The 8,269-nt window shown below is 58.9% G+C and overlaps 1 pseudogene; it reads right to left on the bottom strand.

Annotated features, from left to right (window-relative positions):
• Positions 1-263: 263 nt before the first annotated feature.
• On the bottom strand, positions 264-8,246 carry LOC105708067 (NUT family member 2G-like; annotated as a pseudogene).
• Positions 8,247-8,269: the final 23 nt, after the last annotated feature.

Here is an 8,269-nt window from a genome sequence, read left to right as displayed (position 1 = left end):
CTGTGTTTATTCAGATTTACACATGAGCCCTCCAAGGTTTTGCTCCCCGCCCCCTACCCCTAGGCCCTCCCTTCCGGTTGAGCCACCCTCTCCCTCCCCTCCCTCCTGCCCCTTCCTTCCCCCACCCTCCCCCATCAAGCTAAGGCCCAGCAAGATCAGCACTGGGGGAGAAGTCTTTGCTTTGAGGCACCTGATGGCCTGAGGGTCCGAGAGTTGAGAGCCCCACCCTTGGGGATTGGCACCAGAGAGCCTGCCCTGTCCCTCTACTGACTACAATGCTGCATTTTCTTCCTCTTAGAGAAGAAGGGGTCACCCTTTCTCTTTTTAGACTGCGAGGGGCCACCCAGCCCCCAAGCCAGGGACTGCGCCCCAGAGACTCTGAGCCCAGGCCTTAGGTGGGGCATCTGAACAGGGGATGGGCCTCTGAAGAGAGCTCGCTTCTTGGACTTGGTGGCAGGAGCGGGTGCTGGGCTGAGGTCTCTTCTCTTTACAGATTGGGACTGAAGAGCTCCCTGGGGTTCCCGCCCTTCTAGGCTGAGAAGGCCCGAGGCAGGGACAGGGCTCTGGGACAGCTTCCAGGGCCACAGCCTGTAGTTGGTACCCACGGCAGAAACTATGCCAGGGATTTCCCTCTCCTCCTCACTTGACCCCTTAGACAGCCTGCGTGACTCCTGACAGCAGAGGCTCCAGGGAGACCCCAGGTGTCCTTGGTCCCCACACCTGGGCAGGTGGGTCTATGGTCCTGGGGAGGAGAGTCTGGCCGGGCAGCCCTCAGCCAGCGGGAATCCAGTCTCTCCAAAACCACAACAGGGTTTATGGACCTGACCATCCCAGTGCGCACCCTGCCTCGTCCCTGAGGGTCCCGGGAAGCCCTCTGGGGGGTGGGTCTGTGATCCTGGGAAGGAGAGTTTGGCAGGGCAGCCCTCGGCCTGTGAGAATCCAGCCTCTCCAAAAGCACAACAGGGTTTTTGGACCTGGCCATCCCAGTGCACACACTGCCTTGTCTCTGAGCGTCCCGGGCAGCCGTCTGGGGTGGGCAGGCCAGGCACATCTCTCTCTGCTCCTTGGCCCGCTGCAGACTTAGAAGAGATTGAGTCCAGCTGGGTGGTGCCATGACTAGGGACTGCCCTCTCACACCGTTCCTCCTTCAAGGATAGGAGGTGCTTCTCTGCTACCTGCGGGAGTAAAGGGGGCACTTACTGGCTCTGCCTCAAGTGTGAACAGGGCCCAGGGTGGTGAAGACCAAGGCGCTTGGGTGGCAGGCAGGGAAGCCTGAGGCAGCTGGGCTTCCTGTCAAAGACAGAGGGTGTGGCTCCGCTGGGCATCCCGCTGGGCCTCACTGCAGTTTGCATCCTGACTCCCCTCCCTGGCTCCTCTCCATCCTACTCCATCTGAACCCGCACCTCCCCGCCTCGGAGTGGCTCCCCAAGAAGCCGAGCATCCCCCGCAGGGTGGGGTGGACAATCAGGTGGGGCTTATGTGCCGGGTCCCTCCTGCCCCCAGGGTACCTGGGTTCCCCTCCCTCCCTGCTCTACCTGGGCAAGGGTGAGTCCTTCCTCCTGCTCCAGCTCCTGGCTTAGGGCCAAGAAATCCATGTGTGGATCTGGGGAAAGCAATTCTTCCAGGAATCGGGGGTGAATGACGGCCTCCACCTGGAAACAGAAGGGAGACGGTGTGAGCTTCCCGGGCAGGGAGTAACCTGGAGCCAAGGACACCTGGAGGAGATGCAGAAAGCAGTGAGCGCCCCGTCCCCACCCTTCTGGAGCTGTCTCATATCATGGCGACCACAGCTACACACACAGACCATAGACCTGGTAGCGTACACACATGCAGACAGAGACACACAAACCACACACAGACACACAAAGAGACCCACATATGGCACAGGAAAATGGACACAAGTAATTTCCACACTCCACACTCACGCCCACACAGACACAGAGTAACCGATCACAGACACAAAGACACAGACACAATCACATACGCAGACAGTCAAATCGATGGCAACACACACAGCCATCTACTGCGGAGGAGCTAAGGAACAGAGCTTAATTCCAAGGACCTGTGAGTGCCACCCCCTCGAATTCTGCAGACTCCAGCACTTGAGGCTAGCCCACCTTGGTGATGAAGTCTTTCTGGGAACACAGATTGTCAGCGTAGCTCAGGACACCTGGGTCTAGAAGCATCCCGTCCCCTTCCTGCTCCACTTCGCCCTCTTCCCATTCTCCGTTGAGCTCCCCCATGGCCCCAACGGGAGGCCCCAGCAGCTCCTGTACGATGTCCACATACTCCTGCACCACTTCAGGGGGGATCTCCTCGGGGGCCTTGGTCTCCGCTGGCTGCTGCGGCCTGGGTGATGTCAGGTGGGCCTTGGTCTCCGCTGGCCGCTGGGGCCTGGGTGGTGGCAGGCAGGCAGGTGGGGCCTTGGGGCCGGCCTTGCTGGGAAGGTACACTGAGGCAGGGAGGGAGGAGGATGGGCGTGGTGAGGGCTGCTCCTCCTGCCTGCATCACACAGGGGAGGGCAGGGCTCAGGGAGCTGAAGTGGGTCCCAGCTGGGTCAGGACCACCTAAACCACAGCGCCCCTGGAAGAGACGCCACAGGAGGGGCACATGTGAGACAGCATCCTTTTGGAGGAAGCTTGGAGTCACTGATATATGCTGAGTACTCCACCCGCTCATCCCTGCTTCCTGGGCAGATTGTTGAGTTTTGGAATGGCGAGGGGAGAGAGTAGCTAGGAAACCTGACCAGGTGAATACCCACTTGATGAGCACGGGCCGCCCAGCCCCCCAGCTCCCCTGAGCTGTCTTGTTGGAAGGAACAAATCCCTCTCTTGAAGGGAGGCATGGGGTGTGGGGACAGTGGCCTCCCTCGGCCCCTCTGGACTTTGCCGTGGCTCCTGTGGGAATGTGGGAAGCCATACCTGGCTGCTTGACCACCTCAGGGGCCGACGGTCCCTGAGGTTCAAGCCTCGGCAGGGCTGGAGGAGGCAGGCACTGGGGCCCCTTCATCCACTGCGACTTCTGAATCTGCATCTCCTCCTCAGCCTCAAACTCCAGGAACCTGGGGTGAAGAAGGTGTAGGCCATCCTGAGAGGGTCCAGGCCCTCTGCCCCCAGGACCAGGCAGCAGCCGATGGCAGGGATGGGAAGGCATGCCTCAGGCAGGCTGTCCAGGCCCTCCTTGGGGCCCATCCCCCAGTCCCAGAGGGAACTACTCCCAGAGTTCTGGGCTCTCCCTCCCTCACCCGGCCCCTGCAGAGCCCATGGCATCAACAGGGCTTTCTGACTTAAGTCAGGGCCACGAGGCCCAGGAGGGCACCAGGGGTGGGGTTTATGGCAGAAGGCGTCCATGATGTTGCCCAGTTGCATGAGTCCTGAGGTTGGGACTGTGGGTCCCTGAAGGATAACCCAGGAAGATGAAGCGTGGGAGACCCCGGTCGGGAGGAAGCAAAAGCTGGGTGCAAAAGACAGGGCCCCTTTCCCCTGAGGCTGCCATCTTTCTGTCTTAAGGGAAGGGACTACGAGGAGCAAAGGCGGGCAGGCCAGAGATGGGTCTCATGGTGTCCTGGACGCAGGTCTCCCCTGACCCAGCGCAGGTTTCTCCAATCCTGGCCAGGCTGGGATGGGCGAAAACCGACTTCTGGCCACTGCTGTGAAGAGAGTGCACCCCGCTCTGTCTATAGTCCCCAGCGCCCCTTCTCCCCATCCTCACAGCTGGCAGTGATCTCCTTTGGGCTGTGATGCTGGCTCCTCCGTCCCTGACCCTTAGTGTCTGGCAGGGGTTGGCCCGAGGCCAAGCAGGGCGTGGCTTCCCACCAGGGCCGGATAGAGACCCCAGAGCACTCCAGGAGGGAGGAGCAGCTTCCTGAGGGAGTCAGGGGCCCAGGAGGGCCTTCGTTTGTCCTCACCCTCCTCATGCTCCACACTGAGAAGCCACCATGGCCATCCGGCTTCTGTCACCCTCTGTCACCCTGCCATGTGGGCTCTGCCCCTGCACCCCAGACTCACTTTCCCGCCATCTAGTAGAAGATCATCCGGTCAGACGTGCTCGTGTGCTGCCATTCCTGCACGGCTCGCCACAGTCCCTCCTCCAGGATCATGGTGGGCTTCCGCCGGGCCAGGGATCTGAGAACTGGGCTGTAAGGCAGTGCAGTCAGTCCCAGTCCATAAGCCCACCCTCCGTCCCAAGCCCACTGGTCCCAACACCCGGCCCCTGTCCCCCCCACACATGTCCTGCCATCTGTCCCTGTCCTGTTCTCCCCCACGTGGGCAGGATATGCCCCCAAGATCAGTCATCAACACAAGCCACCGGCTGGTCTCTCCAACTGCCCCTCGAGTCCTCAGTGTTACAGTGTTGACAAATGAACTCAGTACTATGTGTGGAACTTGAGTGTCCCCGGCATTCCTGTGCTGAAGCCCTAATCCGTCCGTGGTGTGTCAGTTCTTGGAGTTAATCAGGGTTAGAGCAGGTCATGAGGGTGAGTTCCCATCATGGCATCCGAGCCCCGATAAGGGCAGTAGGAGACACCAGGGCTCTCCCTCTCACCCGCAAGAGGACACAGCCAGAGGCAGCCCTCTCCACCCAGGACACCAATATGCTGTTGCTTTGATCTGGTACTTCCGATCTCTGGAACTGGGAGACGTGAGTGTGTCCTGATAAAGCACCCAGTCTATAGGATTAGTAATGGCGGAGCCCGAGCTGACTGAGACAGCGCACACACAGAATGACCGGGGAGCGAGGGTTAACATGCAGGTTCCAAGGCCCCAGGACTGAGCATTTAACCAGCTTTCTGGAGACTCTGGAGCAAGGCAGCCCCTGGGGATGCAGCCTCAGAGTCCTGGAGACGAGTAGAAAGCAGAACTAAAGCAGAACGGCATTGAAGCCCACTCCACGCCAAGCCTGTGAGCCTGGGGCAACTCTACTCCACGAATCAGGGTCCCCAGTGCACTGGGACTCAGCTCCAAGGGAGAATGCAACCAGTTCCAGGATGCAGGGGCAGCAAGATTTTTTGGGACAAAGATGGGGCCTCCTTACACCTACACCCTGGGCAGGGGACTTGCCTAGGGGAGTGGCTAGTGTGTTGCCTGGTGGATGTGCTCAAGCTCCCGTGGAGTACGGGTTTGCTCATCAGCGGGGGACACAGGATCACGGAGGCACCGCAGGATGGAGAGAGGCAGAACTGGGACTGAATCGACAAACTCTGATGCTGGCATTGCTGCCTCAGTCACCACAGTCCGTGGCCCTGGGCTGCTGGGCTCGTGGTGCCCTCAGAGCCATCACTGGAGCCCGTGGCTTTGGGGAACACTGTCCTAGATAGCCTAGTTCTGATAATGATAGCAGTAGGGACAGTAATCATAACAGTTATCATGTAATGTGTCCCAGCATGTGCCGGGCACTGTGCCGTGTGCCTCATGTGTGAGCTCAAGGCACCTCTTCACCATCCTCTGAATGAAGGAACGTCGTCCCTTTTTCTAGAAGGGATCGAGGGCAAAGCTGCAAATACCTGCCCAGTAAGGATTGGCTGGACTCACGGGACAGTGAGGGGCAGGTGAGATGAGGCCCCTGAGAGTCTGTCCTGAGTGGCAGCCAGATGAATGTTGCCGAAAATGTGCCCTTCCATAGCTCAACCTGTCGCCTTCAAGACTACCCTGCAAGCTCCCCTGAACAGCGTGACCTTCCGTCCATCCAGCAGCCTCTTTATGGGTGAGCTTCAGGGTGAGCTCCGGTGCCCCGAGGACACTCACATGAAGAAACAGGAAAGCGCTTCCGTGTTCGGACTCTGGGGAAGGTGCCTCCGGGCCAGGGGCTTGTAGTGCTGCCAGAGTCGGAAGTTCTCATACACGCTCTGGGGGTTGCAGGAGTTGTCCGGCGGGGCCTTCACCTGGGAGGGAGCCAGGCTGCCCTCTCCATGAACCCCTTGTGACCATGGACGAGCATTCCCTGGAGCCATGATGGGGCCCAGCTGGGGAGCAGGTGGTGGTGCTGGAGGAGGAAGGCCCTGGGACCAGCCTCCGTCACAGGCCTGGGTGCCCCCAATGATGTGGACAGCCATAGCGGGCACCACAGGGACAGCTGCCAGGGGTGAGGGAAGTGGACATGCCACTCCCTCACAGATGGCACCTGGAGCCTGCCAGACGAGGGGAGCCTGAGGTAGGACCAAGGTCTGTGCCTGAGGGGCCTTCACAGGCCCCACTTCTGTCTTCATCTGGACAAGGACGTTGGAAGCCCGGGCCCAATTGAGGCCTTGGCCATCCTGTCCTGCCACCAGAGGGGTCCTGGGGAAGGCAGACAGCACCGGAGGGCCGCCTGGAGGAACCACTGCCGTCACGAGTTGCGGCCCATCTGCTGGGCCAGGAGCAGGTGTGGCAAAGGACAGAGCCGTGAACACTGGCATGGAGGCGCCAGGGTTCTTGGTGACACCCGGTTCCAGCTCTGGGCATGCTGTGGAGATGAAGGAAAGAGGTGAATGAGCTGGGGTCTCCAGGTCTGCCCTAGTCACTGGGGAATCAGAGGGGTGTCGTACAACTGAGGGCATGTGACAGGGAAACTGCAGCTTGCAAGTGTCCCTGATTGTGCATCGCATGCTCTGTTCCTCCGTAGGAGGGTCCCTTCACTAGAGAGCCTGGCAGTTAACCCAGATTGCACCACTGCATTCTAGCCTGTGTGACAGAGCAAGACTCCGTCTTGAAAAAGAAACAATGAAAGAAAACCACTGGATGGAAATCTCTCCCAAGCCAGCACCCTGTGAGCCCTGAAGAGAACCCATACGCATCACACCCAGTGTGCAAGTGATTGTTCTGGCACCATGCCCAGCAAGTGCTAAACATGGGTCAGAGTCAGGCGACACTTTCCTCAGTGCTCGGTGGTCCTGGCTGCCACTCAGGAAGCTCCGTTGCCAGGGAGCAGGTCTGAGAAGCAGTGGTGGAGTTCCCTGAGATACTGTCATTGCACAGCCAGCAAGAGCGGCACACGATTAGAGCACAGCCAGCAAGCGGTGAGCAGTGGGGCTGTCGGGGGGGAGGGGGGGTGTCTGGAGATTTTCACAGCTGCTGGTCATGTTACGGTAGGTCGTGGGACAACGAGCCCATCTCTGGTCCTTTTCCTTTGAGCTCCCAATAACTGAATAGGGTGACCAACCAAGAACCAGAGGTTCTTGGGCCACAGGCCAGGTGTGGCAAAGTTGTCTGGAGCTCATCCCTGTTCGCTAGGACTTCATGCAGTCTCCAGTCAAGGGGAACAGGGATACAGCACATGCACCTCATCAGTCAGGACACACATCCTAACTTGAATAATAATAATAAGAGGACCATCTTCCTCTTTGTGTGCTACTCTCCTTTCTCTACTGAAAAGGAAAGCAGTCTTTCCAGACCTTTCCACTGAGAACCAGCAAGAGTCCACACCTGTCCCCTGTTCATGAGGTAGTAGACATGGAATAGAGGCAAATTGTTGATCTCCACAGAAACACAAAGTGCAGAGGACAGGCCGTGAGCTAGCAGACAAGAGGAAGTGGGTCTGAAGACCTGCGCTTCCACAAAAGGACGAACAATTCAGAACAACCTGGGAAGCCCAGGCCGTGTTGCCTGAACTTCCCCACTGCCCCCACCCCTGTTAAAGCCAACAGGTACCTGAACTGACTGAGAAGCCACCTCTGGGGAGCAAGCTGAGAGGCTGCGGCAGTTACAGTAGCCCCAGGCTCGCCCACCCAGAGGCTGTCACTGCATGCTCTGTCCCAGCCATCACACCCAACAGTCGTCTCTGGCTGAGACGACTTCTCCTCACTCCTCCCTAAGATCTAGAAAAGTCCAGTCCAAATCCCTCTGAACACTATGGAAGGGCACCGTCCAGCTGCCCGAAGACATAACACAGGGCTCAGGCTTGCCCGCCATCTTCACTGGGCCACCGGCACAACACGATCCCACCACTCCCTACAAACACACGGTGACGTGACCTGTCCCCCTCTAGAAAGAATCAGTACATCCACTCCATCCTTTCCCCTACACGGTGTATTCCCCCAGGCATCTTGGTCCACCTCCAAGGAGCCGTCCTCCCTAACCACAGACTCAGGGTGCCATGGCCCTCTCCAGGTGTGATGTCTTTGGGGACATCCAGTGCTCCCTCCGTCCTCGACACTAGCCCTATCAGCTGTCCCTGGGGCAGTGTCAAATTTGAATTCCCAAGGATTTGAAACGTGACAGAGACTTGGATAATGCCCCTGTCCCTACAGACTCACCTCCATTTGAAGCCATCCCCTCAGGCTGGGTGCTGATCA

The sequence above is a fragment of the Aotus nancymaae genome, unplaced genomic scaffold, assembly GCF_030222135.1.
Source record: "Aotus nancymaae isolate 86718 unplaced genomic scaffold, 86718_ANA_hifiasm-v0.15.2.pri h1tg000087l, whole genome shotgun sequence".
NCBI classification, from domain to species: Eukaryota; Metazoa; Chordata; class Mammalia; order Primates; family Aotidae; genus Aotus; species Aotus nancymaae.
Note: the sequence above shows the minus strand (reverse complement) of the source record. Positions and strands in the feature narration are given on the sequence as shown.